This window comes from Cyanistes caeruleus, chromosome 2, assembly GCF_971803275.1.
Source record: "Cyanistes caeruleus chromosome 2, bCyaCae1.hap1.1, whole genome shotgun sequence".
In the NCBI taxonomy this organism is placed as follows: Eukaryota; Metazoa; Chordata; class Aves; order Passeriformes; family Paridae; genus Cyanistes; species Cyanistes caeruleus.
The window spans coordinates 112,250,138-112,277,063 of record NC_141702.1 but is presented as its reverse complement, the minus strand read 5'-3'; the positions used below and the strand labels follow the sequence as shown (position 1 = coordinate 112,277,063).

The 26,926-nt window shown below is 41.7% G+C and overlaps 1 long non-coding RNA gene across 1 annotated transcript in view; it reads right to left on the bottom strand.

Annotated features, from left to right (window-relative positions):
- Positions 1-26,926, bottom strand: part of LOC111926686 (uncharacterized) — a 306,644-nt gene that overhangs the window by 216,893 nt on the left and 62,825 nt on the right. The window lies entirely within an intron of this gene.

The following is a 26,926-nucleotide window of genomic DNA, read 5'->3' as shown; positions in this document are numbered from 1 at the left end:
AGCATCAAGCAACTGGGACAAGCAATAATTTACATCTGCCGGTACCAATTATTAGACAGTAAGAAACCGCTTTGGTAGGTGCAGGCGGCCGACTGTCCCCAGCCCACCTTCTCTGGCAGGAGGAGCATCACGGCTGGATTTCAGCACGGGGGGCAGAGCTGGACCCTGAAAACCCTCCCAGACCATCAGAGGCTTGCAGCAGTGGTGCCACAGCTGTCGAGCACTACTGTAACCTCAGGCACAAGACATCGACTGTCAGACCTTCAGGTCTTAAACCAGGAGGAGGACATGCATTGACCAGCACAGAGAGGAACTATTGTATTTTACCTGTCCAGGTGTTTTCTGTAGTCCAATCCTCGGCTTCATAGCTCACATCCCTGAACTAGAGTTTGGTGATTACATCAATCTAAGACAGCATTTCTTCACATTTTACCTTCTTAATTCTTGTTCCAAGTGACAGTTGTGTTTGCTTACTCCTCCTCTTCTTTCCCCAGAAATATTTGTCCCAATCTTAGAAACTAATCCTTCAAGGAGAAAACAGGATTAGACTGGCAAAGCCATGGTTTTGGTAGTAGAGTAGCTGTGTTTTCCCAAACGCTCATAAATCCAACCCGCAGGTACGAGCCATTGGTCTGAGCTGCCACCCAGCTGTTCCAAATGAGCACCATGCTGCCCGGGCTCCTTGGCCATGCACCCTCCTCCGCTGCATTCCCTGTGAGCAGCCAGGGGAGAAGCTCCAGCAAAACACAAGGGAGTTCCAGACATGGAGCCAGACTGCTGCAGCAGTAGGAAAGACAATTTTTCCTCAAGTAAAGACATGCCAAGTCTCTTGGTTCCTGTGCCTCTCACTGAAATTGCCTGCTATAAAATCCAGGTGGAATGTAAAATACAGTTTAAAAAAAAAAAAAAAAAAAGACTAAACCAAGACAAACAGGATTTCCTGACTTTTCCTTGAGAAAGTAGGTTAGGCTGCACCCAGGTTCCTCTAGGCAGAGGTTACAGGTGAAGGGCATGGTCCATCTAGATGGAGAGCAATAGGCAGCTAAGAGAACATGCAGCAGTGACAGTTTGATTGGAAAAGATGCTGGACATGAGACATCTTGAAGAAACTAGAGTACAGCTATACTGTGTGACAGTCTTCAGTCACGGTACAGATACAACCCACTTCCACAAAACCCACTGCACCTTTAATCAAAGTATAGCAGTAGACCCATGTCAGATGCCTGTACTTCCCACAGGAAGACCATTCTTATCCCCATCCTGGTTGTGCACTTAACCTCAAGGCACCCCTGCCTGCTCTAAGACTGCAGGACCTCACAGAGACCAGGGCAGGGGAAGGCCTGGAGTGTTCCCTAGGCCATCCCAGCTCTGGACAAACTCCCTGCCTTCTCAGGGCAAAAGGTATGGCCACTTTCCTCTGCCTCCTCCCAGCTGGTGGCCACAGTCACAGAGGCCATGAGCACAAGAGGGAAATGCAAAAGCCAATTCACCTAAGCTGATCCCCAAACCTCTCCCTCTCTCTCCACCCTGCAAAAGGCGTTTCACAGAGGTATTCCAGCTGGCCACAAAGACCAGTCAACTACCAACAAGGCACAGAGTGTCTTCTCCTCCTACACCACCATTCCCTCACCTCCTCTCTTCCTGCATTCAGGCAAGACTCACTATTTATTTTCCCCACATGCTCTGGGAGAAGGGAACCACTGTGGGATTTTTTTGGTAGTGGTGAAGGTATTATTTTGTTTGTATGTTTTCCAAAGCCAGTGGGCACAGGGTGAGGCAAGCCCATGCAAGTGTGCAGCAACACTCCTGTTAGCTCCCATCAGCCCAAGTGGCACATTGCCTGGGGACACTGATGAAATACTTGGGCTTCCGCTTGATTGCACAAAATGCCCCTGAAATTGCCAGGTCAGGAGGAAAGGTGCAGTGCAGAAGGTGACAAACAGACAGCAAAACCCTAAAAGACCAGCCAAAATCTATTACCCCTTCTACTCCTACACCAGTGCCCATGGGCCAGGAAACCCACCTCACACCCTGCAACTAGCAGAGATGGAGTGCACAGATACTGAATGTTTATCAGCTCTTCCTTCCCAGGCACGGACAGAATCACTCCCAACCTGTACCTTCCAAGCACTTTTAAGACTCTTGCCATATGAAAACATTTGGGAGTTTTTGCCGCTGTTGGATGATTTTTTTTCCCCTTTCTTATACGATGACGTGGTTTATCTTATTTGCTCAACGGGATCACTGCCTTTCACTGAAGAGCCTATTTTAAATATCAACACAGGTTGGTATTTTAAGAGTTATTTAAAATGTCACCAGTCACAGAATGTTTAATTATTGCAAACATCTTTCAAAAAATTCCACCGTGGGTTTCTTGCGCCAAGTGATTTATTTCGGATATAATTTCTGTTTAATTAATAGGGGATTTAGCTCTGACCTGGAGGGTGTGAGAACCAGCAGAGGAGCTGGAGTTGAGTCGAGTTAACATTAAACCTGCTTGTGCCTGTTGGAGGCTGAGAAGGAAAAAAAACCAACAAATCGGGCTGGCACTCATTCAGGTGCCGCTGCTACCCAGAAATATTCTCATGTTGATTGCAATGGAAAAATTTTAAAGGCAAACAGAACTTGGGGGGAAAAAAATTAATCACCAGAATATGAACACTGTGCTTTGTTATTTATTTTAACTATGTATATAATTTGCTATAGAGTATAATTACCCCTAATTTCAGCAGAGATAATATCTGGGCCACTCTTTGTTATTCATATAATCTCAGAGAGCAGTTTCTCAATCAGTCTGGCCTGAATTTCCTTACACCTTGAGAACAATTGGAATCAAGGACTAAAAGGTTATTTTGGGAGGGGCAAAAAAAAAAAAAAAGCACCTACTTAAAAAAAAAAATTACAAAATTGGAAAATGCCTAATCTATGCTGCTCAAAACACCAGGTTACATCAGAACCAACTTTAATATCCTGTAAAAATCTTAGTATGACGCACATACAGCTGTCTGATATTGCTGCTTAAAATGCCTCCGCGTTAAATAAGATTCTATGCTGTAAAATTTTGCAAGGTGATAAAACAAAAAAATGATATAATAAATATAAACCATCTGCATTTTTTAACAAGCCATTTGGAAATGGATTTAATTTATATTTAGAATTGTTTTGAAGTGTTCTCTTTTTTGAAAATGTCCCAGTTACAGTATATTAGGTTTTCAGTAGAAAGATTAAAAGAGCTGACGCACAAATAAACACGCATGCACACCCAGAGCAATTTCCAGAGCTATGAGAGCATTTGATTCTTCAAGGATACTACAGCTGGCTTTTAGTCACATAAAAAGGGTTAGTGTGTGCAATCGGCAGCTCTGGAAAATGGATTCATGAACACAAAAATGCATTAAAACAACATTAAGATTTTGGCAACAACCAACATAAGCCAGGAAACCGAGCTTCAGGCTGAACTAGCATCCTTAACTCCTTCCACGGTGCTTGCTGAAAGGGTTGGTCTTATTCTACAGGAGGGAAAAGCCCATCCTGGGGCTTCTAAAGATCACAGCAGAGACATGAGGGGAGCCAGGACTCAACACGGTCAGGGCAAAAGAGACAATGAGGCTTTTTGGTATGACCTAGCTACCGTGGCATTACCTCCTTTAAGAGACTCACATCTTGTGTCACAGGTCTGTTCAGCCTGGCATCTCCACTGAAAAAGCTTTCCACTTAACTCCTTCGTATTACTTCTGCTGCCTTGCACTCCTATCTCCGCTGCACAGGACACTCCAAGTGCTTCCTGAGCATTTCTTCCCAGCAAACCTCCAATCCCACTGAAACAGGGATGAGCCAGCACTCCTCAAGGATCTCAGAATTGCAAAGAGCTTTGCATGTCCTTGCACCACTGCCCAGCACCTTAGGCCCCCTCCCCTCTCAGCTTGCCATCAGCTGCACATTAACCCTCCAAAGCTTAACTCAGTCCGTGGGAGATTGCTATTTGCCTTTTTGAACTCACTTCACTTCAGCAATCCCAAAAGCCACGGAATGTTTTATTCTGAAGAAACCCACACCTAGAAGAACTGATGGTTTTGGCAATTTTTGCCTCCTATTAGTTTCTTTTCTACAAATCCCTTCTTAAGATTGAAAATCAGGTTTTTTTCTCCCAGTACATAGATGGTGGTAAAGAACAAAAAAAACTTTAAAAAATTTAAAAAAAAAAAAATTAAAAGGACATTTTGTGCCAGACCAAGCAGGAAAAGTATAAAAAGGATGGGGCTGTAACCACTTCTATTGTCATTCCTTCTCTGAGTAGAGCAACACCTACCAGGAAGCATTACAAAGTATAAGAAAAAAGTTCTTTTTTAAAATAAATTAAGCACTGTATTAGAACTACAGGCATTATCATGCCTACTAATAAATATCTGAATGGTCATTTGTTTAATTTTAAATCATTCACTCTATTAATAAGCAAATGCACTATTGACCAGATATCAAATGTAATTCTTCTGCCTGAAAACAGCTACTGAGAATGTTAAGTTCATCATCATTAAGGGGAAAAAAAAAAAGGCTTTTATTGGACCTTCTCTTTCTATTTTATCATTTAATTACCTGGTGCTAACATCTGATCAATGACATCAAAGTTTGAACAAGCCAGGGATTTTTCAAAGACACACCTCTGGACAGAAAACTGCATTTAGAAGCACAGCATATTGCCATTTTTGGCGCCTAATTGCCTTCCTGTTCCAATTAATGTATAGCTAACAGAGATCTACTCTCTTTGCTGTAGGGTACACAATCCAAATCCTCTATGCCCTTTCTCATGTGCTCCTTCACAGCTTCTCTGTTAACATCATCACAGCTCACTGTCTGCTGGAGCATTTGAGTTTCTTACTCGTTTTGGTTTTTTCTTTCCTTCACAGAAAACCCTTCACTGCTCATGCAGCCTCAGGAATGTCAGAACTCAGAAGGAAATTTTTTTAATCTAATTATAAACTTGTATTTATATTTTCACCTTGCAGTTTTCAAGCTGTGAGTGAGAGGAAGAATTCATTTCTACCTCTGAAATCAGGAAGTTCTGCCAAAAAGATTTACACAGCTGGCATCTCACCCCCAATACATAAGGTGGAACAGTCATCTCCAAGCAATTCCTTTTTCCCTTCCTATGTAATTCCTCTGTTCCCTTTTCTTGTTCCTGGGGACTTGGAGTCTGTGGTTTCTATCCTGAAGAAAAATAAAACATTAGAAACAAACAGAGGAACTTCATATTTCATTCGTATCTACTTCCTCTCAGTCTTCACTCACTCAACCAAGGAGAAAGGACGCTGTATTTCCAGAAGAGAGGAAGGATTTAGAGGGTAAAACAACACCCTTTGTCTGTTTTCTGGATTACTTGGTTCCAGATAAGAATACATGCCAAAGAAAGAGTAGCTGCCCAGAGAGCTGGAGCTCTTCAAACAGAAAAGACACTGGAATGGCAAGATGGCAAGACATTTCCAGCAGGAAGTTAGCCTTATAAATAACAATTTCTCATGTGTTGCCTAGCTGTCTATTTTCAGCATCAAAATTCCCCAGAAGCAGTGATGTTATGGTACCCACAGTGTCAGAATAAGAATTTTAGACAAGCAGAAAAAAAAAGACAGAAAGTTAAAGTGATAAAAGTCTGAGAAGAATGTAAAAACTGCTTTGGGGGAGACTGTTTTCCCCTCTGGGTTTCCAACTTCCTCCTAACAAGGACTGGAGAAGCGAGAAACTCCTATGTTAGGAAACAATTTTGTCTTTTTTTCAGATCTTTGGATGCACACAGAGAGCATGTTTCAAATAACAAACAAAATCACACAACTTAAAAAAAAAATACAACCACCACCATCAAGGCATGAAGCAGGTTTGGAGTTGTGTAATACCAGTGGAAATCACTGAGCAGGACAACCCAAACCTGTTCTGAGTAATGGACTAAAATAAGGCACATTGCTGTTTTCATAGCAGGATTTTTCCTTTGTCTTTAAGAAAACAACCAAGCAAAAAAAGAGCCCATCAAAACAGGATTTACATCAGAGCTTAGCACAAAACCTTTCAGAACAAGATTGCAACTCTCAGTGCAGAAAAACAAAACTACCCCAAGTAATTCTCCTGTTGCCTGGTGCCTCTCCAACACCCTGGATCTCCTCTCTCAGGAGCATACACACACATTCTCACACTATCGCAACCCCACCAATAATCCCTGTCCTAAGGATGCTTCAGGAACCATCCTGGCAGCCTTGGCTCCTGTGAATGGGGACTAAGAGAAGATCTGGGTCTTGTTCAAAGGCCCTGGAGGGTCTGCAGCTGGGCTTTTTTCAGGGGGCACATTTGTAAACCCACATTGCCCATCAGAGTAATGTCCTTCAGGGGCTGAGTTGCTCACACAGGCTGGAGTGTTTGCATGCCCAGCTCTGCAGGTGTTTTATGTTAGGACACAGGAAAAAGCCCATGCCTGCACCTACCAGTAGCAATAACTCAAGGAAAAGATAAGGAAACTGATACTTTTCCCTTGCTGTCTAAAAATCTCAATTCTAGAACACACACTGTGTGTCAGTTAAGCTCAGGCAAGAAAGTTTTTTGTGGCAGCTTTTTTGTGGCCCAGCTCTAGCTCAGTACTAATTCAGTGGGGCTGCTGACATTCCACTGGACAGTCACCCAAAACTGGGACAGTCACCCAAATTCTCACAGATTCAGGCACTGATCAGTCACAAGTGGGGAAGCTGCAAAAACAAAATGGGGAAGGATTGTTTATTACTTGTCTCTACATTCTTAATTCACAGGGCATTGCATTGCAGAACACCCTGAAGTTCCTTGATGGACTGTTGCACAGGCCACAGGAAAAAAAAAAAGGTACTTCAGGGTTTCCTCCTTTCTTGGTCAGGACCAGCACATGAAAGAAGGATGCTCTTTTACCTTTTCTCACCCTGGACTCAGCTCCAGTAATATATTATTCCTCTTCTTCCACCCCTTTCTCCTCCTCTATATCTCTTACTGGTGTTTTTCTCCTTCATGCTGCAGTAGACGCAGTGGATATTGATGAGGTGATAGCTGGGGCAATTCTAGCAAAGCAACTTTTCAGATAAATTCTCACAGCCTTGATATTCAAATCATTCCTTTTAAAACAGAATACAGATCTACTTGCCCATATATCAACATGTATTTTACTAGTCACTGGAAAAGTCTGAAAGGCAGGAATATTTGACAGGAGCCCTGATTTCACTCTCACCCCTTCTCTCAAGAAAAGTTACTTGCAATCATTATCTTTGCTCTAAGAGTACACATGTCTAATGGGCAGCCAAGACTGCAGCAGAAAAACAAAAGGTAAATTTCAGTAAAAGCATTATTACAAAATCTAGTCAAGCATTGTAAATAGAACTGCCATATTATTATTGAGAAAAGGTGTAGTGCCCATGCAAACTACATATTTGATTAGGATCTGAACTCTTTGCTGAACCATGAATCTGAAATAATTTAGGTGATACATATAAATTTAATTTCTTTGTTCAACATTCCACATCTGAAACGATGCACTGCAAATGTGCAGCTCTCACTGAAGTCTGCAAAATGAGTCTTCTTATAACTCGCCTATACTGTGTGGAAATAATCTGAAATAATCTTAAAGGAAAAGGAATAAACCTATTTTAAAAACAGCTGAGTCCTTTAGATCGTATACCATAACCAATTTATGGAGATAAATGGAATTCAATATTAAAGAAATACTGGGTTTTTCCCCTCCTGTGGAAAATTTAAATGCAGAAAAAAAAGAAAAAAAAAAAAAAAAAAGATAGAAAAAGAAGGAAAGAAAGAAGTGGTAAAATACAAGTAACACTTGGCTATTGTCTCTATATCAGTGCCTGCTAGAGGCACTGCACCTTGTTTTTCCTGGCCCAAGCTAAAGGCAAGCTGATTGTGGAAATGACTCATTCCGTCTCTATAATGGAGATACACCAGCTATTGGACATCTTTATTTCTCATTCATTAAATGAATCCAGTGTCTACTGCTGTGATAGCCATCAACAGACACAGACAAGGAAATAAAAAAAAAGGGGGAAAGAGCAAGAAGGGGAATACAAATGAATATTATAGACTACTGTATGGGCCCTATTACTAAAAATGAATACAAAATACTCTAAAAAAATACATTAAGCCGGTATTGGCTTACAATGAGGTCAATATTGTGATTCATTTAACTCAGGGGACAATAAATCTTGATATTGACTGAAAACATAAGTCAATATGCGTACTGTTGTGCGCATTCCATTATAAAAATGATGGGGGTAAACGTAACAGAGAACACTTTCAGAAGAAAATTAGTTTTGCCAAAAGATTTTTGTCTGGTTTTTAAATTCACTACTGCAGACCACCATAGCTGAATCCTTGGCCCTCACTGCTGGGGCTGTAGGTTGAGCTGGGGCTGGTGACCATCTCATCCCAGACACACTGGAAAGCTCCAGCACAAATGAGAGCCTGAGAGGCCCAGAAAAGTGATAGTCTGTAGAAGACAGTGACCTTTAAATGGCTGATCTGGTAACATTTACGGCTATATGTGCCATTTCCAGGGGTAACTTCAATGAGAAGAAGTTAAATATAACCAAACCTTCTATATTAATATGGAAGAAAGGAGTCAGAGGATCTTTCTAGATTCCTTCAGGTTTAAGTTACGTTGGGCTGTAAGATTCCCCCTCTCTACAGCTAATGACCTGAAAAAAAGAATTATTTAAAAATAAAGATAAAAAAAACACATGCATGCAAAAAAGAAAACCCTCACATTTTAAAAAACATCAGTTAAACAGAGGCTGGATGCCTAATATCCAAGCTCCCAGTGTATCTCAGCCCCCACTCTGAACTCTACCAATGCAGCCTGGCACTGACACAAGACCAGGCAGAAAAATTAAAAAGGCCTCATAGTCCTCATGGCTCTGGAAGGTTGTAATAAAAAGCCCCATTTTTGCTGAAACTTTTTGATGTCAGCAGACTGGCTGGACCAACACATTGTTCTGCTGGAAAACTCCCACCTACACCTAAACTGTAGACAATGGGCTTACCTGCCTGTGGTAAGCACAGTTACCTTTCTCCCTTGCTGCAAGGTCTTCCAAAACATCTCTTAAAGACCAGCTGAGCCCAGTGCCACAGAGAAGCCACATGCAGCTCCAGCTGATTCCATTAGCACCTGACCTCCTGCACTCATGTACAGGACAACCTACTCTACAAACACTGAGCCTGCACAGTGGGCAATTCCTAAAAGTCAAAGAAAAAGCACTACATTGCTTTAAAAAGTGCTGCTGTTGTAAAAGCATCCTGTTTAATTGAAAGAAAGGTGTGCTACTATCAGTGAAATGCTTCAACTGTAAGATTAAGTTTGCTATGAGCTACAGGAACAGCATGTGAGCTGTTGTCTGGCCCCAAGTTACTGACCTCTGAAGTCAATCAAGGTGAAGAGCAAAACTTACTGACACTGCATGTGACCAGCTTCAGGAAGACAGCAGCTGTGGATGATTTCCTTTCTGACCTTATATCCAAAGATGCTGAGCCCTCACCATCACTGCCCAGTTCCTCAGGAAAAGGGATGGGGCAGCATACGCAGCTAAGAGGAGAAAAAGATCCCACCCACCTGTAATATTACAAAATGAAAATCACGGGACCAGTACAGAACCATGCAGGAATGCAGCTGTTATGCAAGCCAGGATGACACCCCTATATGGGTACATGTACACAGATACACACACATCTCTGTAAGGAACAGTACTTCAGCACACAATCAATCACAGGGAGAAGGGAACATGAGTAGGGACACCTATAGTCAGTGTTTTCTGCATAAAAGTAGCATGGCAACACACTACAAAATAATGTAAAAGAGTAGAAGACCACTTCTCACAGGACAAGCTTGATGTCACAGAGCCAGAACGTCACCCACACTCATCCACAAGCCAGCACTGCCCTCTTCAACCTGCTTTCATCCACACTGGCTCTGGGACAGGCAGCAGCAATCAATACCCACATGCTGAGCTGTAACAACTGAGAGCACTCCTGGGTTAATGCATCTCGGAGAGAAGCCAGGAAGCTCCATGCCACTGGCATGCACAAAATTCAGAGGTTACAGAAACTGGGACCCTGCACAAGTAAGTGAAAAATGCCTGCTGTTGTTTAAGGAAGTGTATATCCAGACAGGCTTAGAGACAAAGCACTGAGGCCTGGTACCACAAACCATCTAACATCATCATTTCATTTAAACATCTAGGAAAAGAGTGACAAACAGTAAAATTACTGCTCATTACTTCCACTACTCCTGTCTGGGTATGGGTTTAGTAATGCCTGCCTCTGTCCTAGTCCAACATGTAGTCCTGGTTCCAGTTAGGGTTAATTTTTGCAGTAATCAGGAGAGGGTAGGCCAGGTATGGCCAGGATCCAGGGGTTATTCTATACCACCTCATGTCAGTGCCAGGGCTGGGGGAAAGGGAGTCTCTTCCAGGGAGAAGGGGTCTCTTCCAGCTGGCATAGCATGGAGAAGAGCAGTTGGGTGTTGTCTGTTGTCCATCTGTTGGGAATTGTTCACCTCTTTCTTGTACACTCTGTCATTATCACTGCTGCTGTTTATTCTCTTATCTCATTGATTGCTGTTTCCAGTAAATTGTTATCTCAATATGTAAGCTTTATCTTTTGTGACTCTAATTCTCCTTTCCATCCCACTGCAGAGGGAAGTAAAGTGGGAGGGAACAGGAGACTCATGGTTTGGAGATTCTCGATGGGAGCACTAAACTGGGGAGTACCATTCCTAGCCCATGACCTGCATGCTTAAAGGAAAGCAAAAGGCTGCACAGGCAATGACCTCGTAAGATTTCTTGCTTTATGTGACATCCTTCTTAATATACAGCACTGATTTGCCTACCACTATGGTGCTCCTGGCAAAGACAGCTCACAAGGATCAGGCCGGCAGCACAAGCAGAGGGAAGGACATCTCACTAATTTTAATGGACATGTCAGCACTCTGTTGTCCTGCCAACCTTGTTGAATAAGCTGTCTCTCAGCAGAGAGCACATTCTTGCTGGGAAGGACTAGTCAGAGCCTTGACCAAGGCCCATTTCAAACCTCAAGTCTGGCTATAGGCACTGTTGGACTCCAACAAGCCTAGATGCAGGTCTTGGTTACATTACTGCCTGTCAGCAGTTTACAGACATGCTACTGCAACCAAAGGTTTGCCTGAAACCCCACCGAGAAGAAAATCAGCATGTGCCTATGTTTGTGTCCGTACAGATATTACTTGGCTTGGCCGCTCGCAAAAAACTCTGTGTCCTTTCATGCTGAGAGTCAAGAGCCTGGTGTCTTGCACAGAAGGTGACTTCCAGCTGAGAAGAGCTTCAGCTCCAGGTGCCCTCTGGCAGTGGGGCACTGGATCAGGTGGAACTGGGATGCAGCTCCATTGCGACAGCCTGCCCACACATCCACGTATGGGCAGGAGCTCTCCTCATGGCATGTGGACCTTACAGTGCCTGCTGACAGCTGGGAAGGAGGCTGGGATCCTAGCTCAGTGACAGCCCTGACAAAGGACAACAGTGGGAAAGGGAGGATGAGGAGAGCCACTTCCAGCTTAAAAGAGACACTTTGCAACTTCGTGCAAACTTTGCTGGTTTGAGCCTGTGGGAGGTCAGAGAAAGCTGGCCACTCACCTTCACTTAAGAAAAACAGCAAACAAAAAACCAACCCCAAAAACCTCTAAAACTGAGCAAAGGCATAACATGCCACTGCATTACAAATTAAAAATACTAGAATTTGTTCCAATGGAAATCTTCAGGAACCTTTATTCTTTTCCTGAGTAAGAAGAAATCTCTTTTCTATTTTTAAAAGGCACTAATTCTTTTGGACTCGAAGCCACAGAGAGACTCTGCTGAGTGTGTTCAGATTTTCTCACCTCCAGCCCAGTCTGCCCCCACAGTGAGTGCTGAGGCAGAGCCCCAGGCCCTGAAGCCAGGCTTTCAGCTGGCTTGGAAGTCGCTCCCAACTGGTGCTGAGGTAGGTTAGTTACGAGAACATTTTTCCTGCTGCCCAGGTGTAAATCCACTTGTGCACCCACCACTGTTACCATGCAGGAGGGTGGCACAGCCAGCCCAGACAGCACTGGGAAGCCAAAGGTAAGCTCAGAGCCTACAGGCAGAGCCCCAGCTATTAACAATTTATTGTAGGGACACACACACACACACACACACACACACAACCCTTCCTTCACATCCATGTCCAGGCTGGGACTTTAACTCCTCTCCCTGGGTTTGGCCTCCCTGCTCATACCTCCATCTCACACCACACTGCCCCCTCCCCTTCCGAGGCTCTCCCTAAGTCCAGAAATCAGGCACCCTGGCACAAAGCAGTGTGTTCATCCCCCAGACTGTGGGTGGTTTGGGACTGTTACATGCACTTCACAGCTCAGACCCAGCTCAGCATAAAACATTCTGTTTTTCTCTCTCTCTTTTTTTTCCTTTCCCCTTTTCTGAAAGATTCCTCCAGAGATAGACAAGGAGGAAGCATTTTTGCCTCCAAGAAAGAATGAAAATTACAACCCTATCTACATAGCAAAGGATACTTTACCCCTGGGTGCAGAACAAGAAGGCTGAAAGAAATGTAAGCTAACACAAAAATTATGAGCAACTTTGGATGTGGGTAGGTCTCTGGTGTGAGACCAGCATGCAATCCTTTCTTATTTCTCCCTCCTTTCTGTTTCTAAGATGCAGATAGATATTCAGATCATATAGTGGGCAAGACAGATAAATAAATAAAGTTTTCGAGATTGCAGAATACCTACAGCTCTGTGGTTGGGACTCTAATCACACAGGCAAGGATGAAGAATAAGTCCTGCAGAACTAGTAAGAAAAGGAAGATGAAATACATTCAGTGCTGTGATAATTAATTAAACTACTTCAGTTAGGGACACAGGTTGGTGCCATTTCTTGTGCAATGTATTTATAGGCATATCAGTCCAACAATGATTGAAAGTGAAGCCTTGTCTGAAATACTGCTCTTCAACAGCCGGATAAACACACTAGAACAGCTCTCATACATGTAAGCCAGCTCTTCTCCAGCCCTCAGTTATTCTCTGCCAGCTGTTTAGTCTTCCATAAAGAATACCTACATTTTTCCCACATTCAAACATTTTATCAAACTGCCATATAAAAGTCAATGGATATTAAAACACAGTAGTCCTGTATATTCTTGCTACAGCCCTGAATTCAATTATAATCCTTCAAGACCCCAGGGAAAAGTTACAAGTGGAAACACTGTGTGCTAAAAAAAAATAAGAAACTATGGCATTCAGCATTTGTAAGTTTATTTCTACTGCCTTTCCTCAGGAAAACAGGTACAAATAATTTGCAGTTGTGATATTGCTTTTGTTTGGAATCCCTCCTTTGCTTTTCTGCTAACCACAGGTAATCTTCAGTTTAAGTTTTCTTGCTTATGAGGATACCAAAATATTACCCTCCCTACCTAGACACTTCCAAAGCATTAGGCATGTGACTAAACAAGGGAGTAAATTCGAAACCCATAACGTTTGTTCTCCATACCAGCAGTCACTAGCAACTGCATTAGAAAAACAAATAAACAAAAAAATGCCTTTGTACTTCCCCCCACCTTTTTATTTTTGTTTTGTTCTTTTTTTTTTTTTTTTGCATAGATACCTTTAAAGACTTTTACTTCAAGTGAATATGGGACTCGTCACTTGATGATTAATTTGCATGTTGATAGGCAGTCAGTGTAGCAGCTTTCAGATTAGGGACATTCCGCTGCACACTAAAAGGCACAAAGAACAAAAAGTGAATTTCAATCTTGCCCTTCTTTTCCAGTCAGTGCATTCCCAGCCCATGTCTATTGATGAGCAGTTGGAACAATACCAAAATGCAGTGTAAGATCAATCCTGCTGTTTACTTCGCTGAGCTGAAGGAACAAAGGACAGAAGAAAGGACTTAAACCCAGCTATAGTAAAAGAGTGGGGATGAAGGATGAAAAATGTGCCTGATGGGCAGTAGCACAGAGTAAACTCATTTAGAAAATAGGCAGCTCCAGCTGAGATAAAACCAATGATGATTTGTATTTTGTACTGTATCTTCAGGGGATAAAAGCACTTCTATCAGATACCATTGGAGGCAAACTTGAAACACTGCAGTAAAATGCTATGTTCCCTACCAGGGAGAGAATAAAAATTCCCATAATTGCAGAGGAGTGTTAAATATCTGATTGTTCATGCCTTTTTCCTCCCATGGCGAGATAACTCAACCCGGTCCTCTTTTTAACTTCACAGGATCTGTCTAATAGAATATTCAGCTGGATGCTTTTGTATCAAATGCAGCATGACACCATGTTTTACTTTGATAAATACTGATAATTGTAATTTGGGGGATTATTAGCCTTTAAGACCTTTTATTATAAATAAATAAATAAATAAATAAATGGGAAGCTTTTTCAAATGAGAAGGCACTCAAGTGCCTGAACAGGCAGGAAGATGTCAAGAGAGAGGAAAAAGTTCTTCTTCAAATGCAAATGTCTTAACAAACTGTAACTAATGAGAAGGAGAAAATAAAGCACTCCCTTCTATTGCTAAACATAAATTATTCTAAATCAAAAATCTATTTTCTTTTACTGAAAAGCAAGAATATCTGACACAATGAACTACCACCATCTCAGGCAAGGACAGCACAACACAGAATAATAGAGATGGTAAAAATGAACAGCAGGAGAATTGATGGTATCCTTGTTGATATTGAAGTACAGGGGAACTTTTTTTGTTTACTGATCACCATTTACAGGGTTTGTTCACCTTTTTAGCTCAAAAAATTACTTCCCAGAGGCTATTACTTGCTGAGAGGGATGTGTTGGCTCCTCACTTACACTGATCAATGTACATTCTTCCAGTAAGGATAAAATTTGAAGTAATTTATTTGATTTTCTGTGATGCTTCAGAAGAATCTCTGACTGTCACCAAGCAGCAGATAAACAATGTTCCTGTTTGCAGGAGTAAGCACTTAGAGACAATTATAAATTGACCTGCCTAGACACCAGCACATCAGAGTGTGAACACTGTCTTTGCACATAGGGGGCTGGTGTAGGCATATATATGCACACATATACATGTGCATTGTGGGGTAGGGAAAGTTACTGTTTAAGGGAATAAGAAGCAGCAATAGCAGAAAGTAAGTAGAAAAATCTGAGAAATTTGTACAAACCTCGAATTTGAGAAAAGCCTCTGTGGTACATCCAAATGCAGCTGAGCCAGCTAGGCAGGAAGGATGAAAGGGCTAAAGTTAGGTACAAAAATCTCTACTGCTGACTCAACAGCTGAGATTTTTCTGTGGGTTGATGAAGATCCAAAACATTTTCTCCATTTCACCTCACTTTCCAACCCCACTGTTTACTCTGAAGTGACCTGACGTGTCTCTTTTGTCCTAAGATACAATAGCTAAGAAACTTGGGCCCTGATTCTGCAACTCTCTTCTTTCACTGTTATTCAGCAGCAGACGTCAAACCACTGCTGATTAAAAGCCAGCATATTAGAATTAGAAAGGAGGTACACTCTGTCTTGTGTTAACATCACTGCTACCAGCCCATTTCTGTGCTAGAAATTTAAACCCTCTTTCTTACTAAAATATTACACCTGCAGGTGATCTCCTGCGGTCTAACAGCCTGACAAAATTTTTTCCAGCTGGACAATAACACATCCACCTTGCCCTGGTGAGAGAGAATAGCACTGCGTAGTTCCCAGAAGAAGGAAGGGGTTTGGGTCTATTTACGGCAACTTTCTCTGAATTTAGAAGTATTTCTGTTTAGTTCTGAGTGCACCCTCTTTCTCCTTACATAACAAATAGCAGAATCAGATAAACTGCTGTTAATTTTAACTCTCTCTTCAGAACATTCATACAAGCACACCCACCCATGTTTGGAAAGAATCCTCTATATTTATCCATAAGCATAAATATTTGGTACACTGATGGATCTTAAATTTTTAACTATGTTTCTCCAAGCCTGAGAGTTCATGTTGCTTCAGAGACAACAGAAGCCAGTTTATAATCCTCTAGAAACTCACAGACTCTGATAAAGGTTCACAGCTGAAATAACCCTTACTAGAGTGGTGAAAATACAATGCCATCAGTATAAAATAAGGCAGCATCATTCTGAGCAATCCTATGCCCATAAATAGTGCAAGATTAAAGTGCCTATAAATTGCAGAGTCTTATTTACTTCCAGATACAATTACATTTACAGCAGATAAATGTCCAAAGTCTTTGAAATCCTAAGTCCCCGGTGTGAATTTCTGGATACAAAACTATACTGCATGTATGCGTAATGTACATTCTTGTCAAGAATATAATTCACAGGGAGTCTAGTGAGAAAAAAAACCTACCTCCACCTTCTAGCTTTTTCCCCACTGTCATTTGCCCTCTGATGGAATCCCTGACAGCTGTCTTGAGTTTCTACAGTGCTGCAGTTAGGAAAAAAAGAAACAAACAAACCAGTCATATTGTTTTCCCTTCTAATTAAATAGTGTCAGCAGGTGGTGCTCAGGTCTGTAAAGCTGCATATGGCCACACCTCCCCACTGCTTTTCAAGGTGAGAGGAAGTTCTGCTCCCCTTTTGGGAATGGCCTGCTTGCATCCCCAGCAGGGCAAGCACAGCAGCTCTCAGAAGACCCGCAGCTCAGAGCCAACAATGCAAACACAAAACTCAATTTTTGGGAGCTGCCAGGCATTTGAGATTCCCTGACACATCAGCTGGATTCCTTAGGTCAACGAAGTTGAGTCTTTCTGCTTCTGAAAGAAATTGTCCTTTTGCAATAGGAGGGCAGGAAAAGAACATTTGAATGCTTTACTCTAGCTGCTAAATGAGAAAAGAGCCTTAAAAGGATTGAGATCTGCAAGGGGAAGCACATCATGTGAAACTCAGGCACACAGACCATCAGCCAGCACTGATAGGGAACACATTCAGCACACCAAGGACAAGCCCTCTGCCCCCCACCCAAAGTTCATGCCTAAACAGGCACAATTAATATTTTACCTACACTGCAAAACAGGACTATAACAAATTAAATACACCTAGAAATATCATTCAGCCTCCCCAAAGAGTTTTTGAAATCTCAGTGTTATTTAATCCTTTAATTGCTAATTACTTATATCCTAATTACTTGAATCCCAGAAGCAAGATTTTTTTGTGTAGCTGACACGTTTTTAGAGATTATCCAAAATTTCACAGACCTTGCCAATTCACAGACATTAAGTTAGTTCTCTGAACAATTTCCTTAAGTGGGAAAAAAAAACCCAAAAAAACCCCAAACAACTGGACAGCCAAACAGACCTTGGAATTGCACTGATGTCTTTAGAATTCCATCCTCTTCCTCAGCTCACCTCTCTTTTCCGTTCAGTGCAAACAGAATACAAAGATAGAATGTAGACTAACTTATCTTTTTGAGGCTGGGCATGCTGGCACCCTTGTTTTAAAGGGAGGAAAAGTTCCCAAAACTTTAGAGACCTCATGATCCTGAGAGATGGACTGGTGGCAAGAAATCAGGCACAAAATCCAGGCTAGGTGGCTTATATTGACAGCTGAACCATCAGCTCAGTTTATCCCTGAATTTAAGTACAGTAAGAGACATTTACCAGAGGAAACACTCCAACAGCCTCTGCATAGACCTTGGTGATGCCAACAACAGTGTTCTTGGCATCTCTCCAAGTGTGCTGGTGGGCACAAAGTTGATGCCCAGATATCAGGGGAGATGCTCCATGAAATCTTACCTTTCTTGCCCAGTTCTAGCATAGATTTTTCTGAACCTTCCTTTACATTTCAACTGGCTTGGATCAAAGCCTACTTATTCTTAAATATTTCCACTAACATTACTCTATCACCACTAACACCACTCTATCTGTGTCCCTCCAAAGAGCTCAAGTCTTGCAGCAGACACAGCTGGTCTATCCAGAGCATCCTGTCCTGAAGCATTTTGCTGTCAAAGCAGTAGGCAACATCGCCTTCATCTCAGTGACCTCTGTTCTTCAAGCCAGAGTAGCAGACAGACAAACCCTAAGCAGGCATGAACTTGTTTTAAATGGCAGACCATGAAAGAAAATAAAATATCCAGTGCAAAGACAGAGAAATTAAGAAGGGGGAGGACTAAGAGTCTCTCTAATGAGTTTCTGTAATTTGCATCTTTTAAAAAAAAAAAGAAAAGGAAAGTTTCACAACTTCAGCTTTGACAAGAAACCAACTCCATAGTCTCTGTGAGGGATTTACAGCAATTTCCAAAAGAGGTTCTGGAGCACAGAGATGACAGGCAGAACATGAGCTAAGAGGCTAAGAATGGGAACAGCAAGTAAGAACAGGTCAGAGTGCAAGGCTTAAACCTCTGCTTTTAAAGGGTTAGCATGGAAATAAATACATAAGTAAATGAAAGAAACCTGAAAGTTGGTGCTGACTTTTATCAAGGACCAGGGTCAATGCTGTGAATGACTGCTCTATGAGGCTGGACTCCATCAGCCCTTGAACCTCTGACATCTGTGGGATTTACAGATGATGGCAGTAGACCTCAAGCTGATGTACTGCACAACATGGCTCTGACCTTCAGGGACCAGCATTTCCAGAGTTTTCATAGGACCAGCTGCCTTCCCCAAGACAAAACCTGTCTGGGCTCCAAGCATAGCCCATGAACCCTCTCTGTGCTCCACACCACAGCAAATCACTTGGAGGAGCAAGTGGGTTTCAGAGCAAAAACCAATGCAGTGGGGCACATCCCCAACAGCTGCTGTTTGAGGCTGACTGCAGACTCCAGCATCCATCGCATTTGGGTGACATCCACAGTGTCCTGCAGCTGGAAACTTTCCCCAAACAAATATTTCCAAACTACCACCAAATGTTACTCTGATTCCTACTTCTTGATATCCCTTCCCTTGCTTTCTCAGCTTTCCCTTTCTCCCAAGCTTCTGTGTCATATGCTCCATCCCAACCCAGCCTTCCACAGAATTAGGGGGAGGAGAAAAGAATTGGGGTGTTAAAAAGTAGAAATTTTCAAAAAGGCTAAATCATACAATGGATTAGAATCAGATGTTCAGGCTCTGTGCAGGCAGTTCTCATGGAATGTCTGCTGTGCAGGAATCAAAGGTTATCACTCTCTGACTGATGTGATTAAATGAAACACGTCAATGGTGTGTCTGGCTCTGTGTGTGCAAATGTCAAAATCTTGTTCCACCCTCCTGAAAAACCAAACCAAGTAACTTGTCTCCAATTACCACACCTTCCACTTTTCCCAGCAGTGAGGTCAGGAGCTCCACAGATAAGAAGGAATTATTCCTTATGCTACAAGAGGTCTAGTGAGTCTGATTCTGTATTTTCCAACCGAGCAAAAACTCATACAGATTCCAAAAATAAGGTCTTCTTCATCTAAGGATATCAAGGAGGATCAGCTCAGGTCCCTAAGAGGGAATAGCATGGAGAAGTCTGCTCAAACCACATACAGGCAGCAGCAATAGGAAGACCAAAATAGTCTCTGTGACATCCTGCACACCTCCAGATATTTACACATTTTCCTGTAGAAAAATGGTGCAAATGGCTGAAGTACAGGGAAGAATTTAATTTTCTCAGAGAAAGTGTCTCACTCCTCAGACCTCACACTTCAAGCAGAAAAAGGGACTGGTCTCAGACACATTTGCTCAGTTTGGAAACCTTCACAAAAAGTTACACCATCATCAAAAAACAAAAACCCTGGAAAATTAGAAATGCGCAGCTATGGTAAGAGCAAATTTACACCAAACTATCCCTCCACCCTGTAATGAAAGCAGCCAGGGTCAAAGGGAGATAATTAGCAAAAGGGGATTAAAAAAAAAAAAAAAAAAAGAATAAGAAAAGAAGAGAAAAAAAGAATAAATCAAGGAGCAGGGAAGAATGGATGTCTGAGCTCTTCCCCTTTTGTACTTAAGGTCAGTAGCTTAATTTTCTCTTACATTTGAGTTGTTTTTAATTTCCAGGAAGTCTTCTCAAATATCTTGAAACTTTGCCAAATTATCATTAAGCCAATATTTTATCTCCTCATAAAAATGCTACAGTATCTCCCCCACTCAATACATACTGCAGGAATAGATCTTAAATCAGGGAGGATGAGAATTTGTTTTTTAAATTACTTAACTATTTCAACCATCCCAGAGAGAAGAAAAAGCTTTAAGGGGAAAAAAAAAAAGTCCTCTAGTGCTGTCCTCCCCAAATATAATAATTATTTTCCTGTGGCTCTGTTTAAAGAATCAGCACCACATATCAACATTATGTTTGCTCTTCACCTTGCACAGCTGACCATAAATGAAGTATCACAAGAAAAATAGCTATTAAACTTCCATGTGTGAGGCATTTGCACACATGGGATCTACATAGAAGCTTCACAAATCCATCATTAGTCATGGTCTCCAGAAGCCCTATAGGGAGGAAGCAAGAAAACCAAAAAGCACACTGAAGTACAAACACTCCTTTGTGGATCATAATAACTTGAGAGAGAAAAGGGATGCTCAGACAGTTAACAAGTATGAGTTCAGCCCAAAATGAATGCTTGACAGCCCTTCCCTTTATTAAAACAGTGCATTTTCAGAGCAGAGATTTTTTGCTCCTGTTGTCACTACTTCAAACAAACAAACAAACACACAACAAACAAGCAAGGCCAGTAAATAAGCCCAAATTTGGCCCAGCAGAATAGCTGCACCGTTCAGTAAATACGGCAGTTGGGTGAGGTCCCTTGTCATCATGGAAAAGCCTGGTGAAGAGCACAATTCCAGGTAAATGATGTATAGGAAATGCAGGGAACTTATCTAGCCCATCATTAACCTCATTCTGAGACAGCCCCAGAGGCAGTTCTTTAGCCACCAGCACAGCCAGCTGTCAACTGTGTCAAACCAGTAACGGGTTCGTTAGCTGGGGAGCAATCTGAAAAGCCACCCATAGATCCAAATGCCTAAAAAATATTCTCAAATGTGGTAATTATGTCCTGCAGCTGCCAAGAATGTCCTCAGAGGGTTCACAGATATTGGTTGTACCAGTGAATCAGAGCAGATAACCACCGTAGCCTCAGCAGTAGCATTAGCAACAGGAAAGGCTCCCTGAAACTTGGAAGGAGAGATTTTGAACCATCAGCAATAACTGGCATGGTAATTGCCATGCTACTTTAAAAACAGCCTGCTTTTATTTTTTCAAAGCATGCCAACACATCATCTTCATTGCTTGATACAAAATTATTTTTAAACACGGTATAGGACATGATAACAGGGGTGAGCTTCAGAAAGGGATCCACAGAGACCCTGGAAAGTGAGGTTCCCTTTGCAGTCCCAGAAGTTGGGCCACTAAGTGTGGATGCAGGTCACAGAGAAATCAAAGTTAGTTTTTGAAAACGCTCACACATTTTGAATGGGGACCGAAGGAACAGCCTGTGTGTAGCTTCCTGCAAAGGCTCCAAAGGGATTTACCAACCAGACTGAAATTAGCAGGTGTTTCATGTCCATCTTGCAGTAGAAAAAATTGCTTGTGAATGATATTTGGCAGCTAGTAGATGACAGAACAAACTTTTGCTTATTGCAGTGATAAGCAGCTAGCTAGCAGGACTGATAAGGTCTGGCAATAGTGATGGGAAGAGTAACTATTACCTCTGAGCAATTTCCAAAGGCAGAGATCAGAATAACCAAGGCATAAGGAGCCACACCACAGAGCAGCCCAAAGAAAACCAAATCCAAGATTCCGGAACCCACTGATAAAATGCAACTTTTTAAACACTATTGTGCAAAGCTGTTGACTATGTTTTCAGTGGGGAAAAGAAATTAATGAGTTGGTTTGGGGTTGTTTGTTTTTTTAAAATTTTTCTGTGGTATCAAAATGCTGGATTTTGCTAATCTGAAAGATTTTGATTCAACTTTTCATTCTAAGAAATAATTCAAAACAAAATACTCAAGGTTTTTCCTATAAGTCATCTTTCTCTTTCCATCTGTTTTCATTCACATGCAAAATGAAAATGATTGTTTCTAAGAATTTGATTTTTTTTTAAGAGCTCTAAATTGTAGTTTCACTTACCACAAACCAAAGAGAAAAATCATCCAGATTTTGCCCAGAGTTCTTACATTCCTGAAGTCAGAAGAGCCAGTATAATCACAAGCAAAGTTTGCCTATCATACCACAAAGCAGCTTTCCTTAAAAAAGCTACTGCAATAGAATAGAGGAACAGAATGCAGACACATCTGACATATAACCCAAAGTACATCCTAAAATATTAGGAAATTAGGGATTATGAAAGCTAGAACTTCTGGGGAATGCTCAAGTGAAGTCTGTTCTGAGCATTTCAGAGACAGAGCCTGGAACAGCATCAAGATTTGATGGTCCTTGCTGACACACAGTTGGAACAATTCTTTAAAACTAGCAGTTTTAAAAGACAGGATACAGGAAAATCAACTACAAGCAATTAAGACAATCTGGGAAAGAAGGAGCCCATCATTTAACATCAGCTAGATCAGGCTTGCTTTCAAAGTTTTGTTGGTATTTTAGCTTTTAGCATTGGTTTATTCAGAAGACATGGAATGAAGACTCAACAAAAACACTCACAAAGCATTTCTTGATGGCCAAATGCCAACGTTATGGAATTCTCAGAATGCAGTGACCAACATTTATCCAACTTTAAATCTGAGAGGCAAAAAACTCAACAAAAAAAAACCTACACACACAACCACTTAAGAAAATCATGTGTGTTCAGAAGGAAATTCATGTTCCACAGAATTTTCAAAACACATGGGACACTCGAAGTCTACACCAGAGAACAAAAAGTAGAAAAAACCCAGCAGCAATTTTAAACCTCAGATCTCAGAGTCTGTCCGTGTGACCACCACAAATAAGTGAGGAGCAGCATCCACATACAGAGGTGACAGAATGCCCAGCACCAGCTCTGACCTTTGGAGGAGGCTGGCGGCCATCCATACCCTCTGAGGCATTCCCTCCTGAAACCATTTCTTTTCCATATCTTAATATAGCAGAAATTAAGCAGGATGCTAATCCAGGACAGAAAGGAAGGATTGAGCATGATGAACTCAGGCAGAAGAGATCCTTAACTTTTAGTCCCTTTCCTCACATTTCTTTCAAGAACCTCTCCTTCTTCTGTAGTCACTAACAACCTTTCCTCAGACTGAATCTCAGTTCCATCACCATTACAACAGCCAAAATATCTACAAACCTCTGGACCCTTGCCAACACTGGAATAGCACTTCCAAAGTGTAAGCCAGAAATGTTGAAATTAAATAACGAAAGGATGGTATTCCCGATGGTCAAAAATAGATTGTTCACTAGGCTGTGGCTGTTGCACAATGGAAACAGCTGATAAATTTCATCTGTTTAAAAATTCTGAGCACTTTTGTTAGGTCAGAGAGATCAGCTATTACTCCTGTTCCGTTCTTAACAACATGCACATCTAAAATGTTCTTGTCAATAGGCAAGATCTTCTTGTCAATATTATTTGAAAAGACAAAGCAACATTTTCAAGTCCACCCAGGTGACATTAGATTTTCAACACCTGTATTCATAAGAGACTTAGAACTTTTATCCAAACTAAAACTGTGAAATTTATGTAATTTTTATTTTCTTCTGTCCAGCTTTCATCAAGCTGGATAGATAAACAGAAGTCCTGAATCTACTCTAACAGGAAAGTTTATTTTATTCAAATACAGAAAACGTCTACCACACTCATTGTGAAGAGGCCACTAAAGAAGAGCATATATGGCTCTGGCTTTCCATTCCAGACACCTAGAACCTTGAAAATGACAATATTCTTTCAACAATTTTAATTTTAACTGTTCCATTCCTCATTGCTTTAGCAGAAATATCCTGCTACCAATAAGCCCCTTGCATGCCTTCTGCTCACAGAGGTGGGATATCAGCTGAACCATCTAACCTTTGAACACTTCACATTCTCCCTCAACAAATGTCAAAAAGCTATGGCTGTGTGCTATCCAGAGAAAAATAATCAGCACACACACCAAGTCAGGTGGCACAAAATGGAATGCTCAAGAGAAACAAATAACAAAATCCACACTTCAGTTCTCTAACCAGAATCAATGCCTTAGGCTGATTTGTTTCCTGGGAAGTGCTCATTTTGTATGATTTCTTACATCTTAATGTAATATTCTTTAAACGAACTTTGTCATTAGAAAAATTTAAGTATTTTAAGTAATCAGTAGTCCTCTTGTTACTTCAAAGACATTCAGGTTCACACAATTTTATTGCAGGGAAACAAAACAGGTTACAAAACAAGGACTTTTCTGTGAATGAAGTCCACATGAGCCTCAAGCACAGTGAACAGTGCAAAAGGAACTTGTTTAGATCAAATCTTTTAGAACACTAACAAAGCCTAGAGCATCGTGATTAAGCATTGCTGATGATAAACAGATCAGCAGCATGACTAAAGGACACCACCAACCCTTGCACCTCTCTCAGGAATCCCTTTCACAACTTTTATTGACTTATCATTTTCAAGACTCACTCCATTTCCTAGGTCATCACTTCTTCTCAGTCTCCCCAGTAATTCTCAGGAAGCCCAGGCCACCCAGGATTCCCACAGGAGACACAGCAAGCACATAACTTTTGTCCTGCTTGTTAGGATGCCAGAGGTTTGAGTTTGGCACATGGCTGCACTGCTTACATAAAGATGATCTATTCTACAAAACTTGCATCAATCTGCTTTTCACAAGAACCAGGCATCTCTCTTTGACTCTCTAATACATCAGACACTAATCCAAGGCACAAGTTTGGCTTCTGCAACTGTTCCCACTCCTCCCACATCCCCTCTGCTGGACTTCTTGACCATGGATAAGAGACAGACACTAGTGGCTTATCTTATAACCTTTTTTTGAATTTACTCATCCTGTAAATCTGCCAGACTATAATCAGCCATAAAAGGCCTCCTCCTCACCCATGCCTTAGCCATGACATACAGCATCTCATATCACATGTAACTTGGGGATGACCTGCTTTGGGTCTGCAAGTAAACAGCCTGTTTGCAGGAGGTATCAATGCTTTTTAGCACCTGCTGAGTTGGGGATTTGTGCTAAGAGGGCACACGCTGAATTCCTGCTGGCTGGACCTGCCAGGCTGACTTACTCCACTTGCAAATGCTGGAAAACTCTTCTTAAATAAATAAATAAATAAAACTGCTGACTAACACAAATACCTTCCTGAGTCCAAAGTGCTTCATAGTTTACTGTCATTCACTAGCAAAGCACTTTGCATCACCCTCAGCAGGTCCCATGCTAGCTCCCACCACGGGTGCTCTCCTCAGACCAGACCTGTGTCCCGCTTGGGTGGAGGGGGACTGTGCCCAGCTTGACAAGTCCCCACCTGCCTCCCAGTCTCCACCACCTCCCTGCCAGCAGATAACAACCTATTCACACTGCGTGCCCTGTAAAGCACAGGCTTCTTTGCAAGGGGGGGGGAGTCACATGCTTGAACATGTGCTTTAGCTTTTTACTCAATTTGCTTTCAAAAAAAGTGCCAAGAGAGTGAGGACTCCTCCACCAAAGCCAGCGGGAAGCCAAAAGGAAGCTATTCTTTCACCAGGAGTATTAAATGTACATCTAATAGATATTCCACATACAGGTGAAAGTGGTCAGTGCAAAGCTGTAACACTGCTGGGAATATTTTCATTTACAGGCTTGGCTCTCACAGCCAAATATTTGAGATGATAAAATAACTGGCCAAACACTGGATTTTGCTCTGGCTGCAATAAACATTTTTCTTTTCAGTTGTAGTTCTCTTTCCCAAATGCTACTAGAAATCATTATTTATGCCCCCAAACTGGATCCATCTCTCTCTATTTTTAATCTGGGTTTCCTACATTATTCCAGCTATTGATTGTGGGAATTCATTTTCGAAGAAAAGGTAAACTCCTATACATCAAACCAGATTTTGCATCTGGCAGCCCCTATGAAAGCAACTGGCACTTATTCAAGTGTTCTGAACTGAAATCTTTGAAACTATTGAAATCTTTCACCAGGTGCAAGCACCAAATCCCAGTTTCTGCCCCGAGCTCCAATGCAGAAATGGAGCTCTGTGTATTGAGTGGCCACTGCAGATTCTGCAGAGTGCTGTCCCCTACCATCTCTTCCCAAAGAGATGGAATCATTTCCTTAAACATTGGCTCTGATTGCACAAACCAGCATTCACCTTGAGACTGAAGCAGATGACACCATGTAGGTGAAAGGAAACATGACAGAGGCCACTGCTACTCAGCACTTCACAAAGACAGAAGCGGCCTCAGGGTACACAACAGAACGAGAAACTTTTTTTTCTCCCCTTACCACTGATGTTTATTGATTTGTCCAGTTCATAGGGAGCATCCCTTAATGTTCTGCTTTCATGTTTCTGCTTTGTTGCATGGGTACAGAAAAGAATATTGCAAATTGATCTTTCTTCCCTGCCTTTGTTGGGAATGCACTCCTATTACGTTAGCTCCCCTGGCCTGTCAGCTCCTGCTCACTTTGCCAGTATATAATCAGCATGGCTAAACACCGAGGGCTGAGCTGATTAATTTCCAGCCTTGGCCACTGAGCCCATTGATGCACTCCCTGTTTGATGATCTGTGCAAGAGAGGACCACTTTTGATTGCTTGACCCTTGCCCTTAAACCTCGAGCTGTCGGCTCTAGCACCTGTCTAAGTTAACAGAACACACATTGTGTTTATTTTCAGTTTAAAAGGAAACCCTAACAATGGATTAGCATTCTCAAAACACAAAGAGCCTGATTTTCTGCTCAGCACTGAACTCTTGCAACTCCCACAGATGCCAGATGATTTTGGGGTACTTGGTACCACCACAGACATGCTTGGAATACAAGTTTAAACAAAATCTATTTCACTCCATATCTGGATATAAATTTATAAGCTATATCCATTAAATGAAATCAA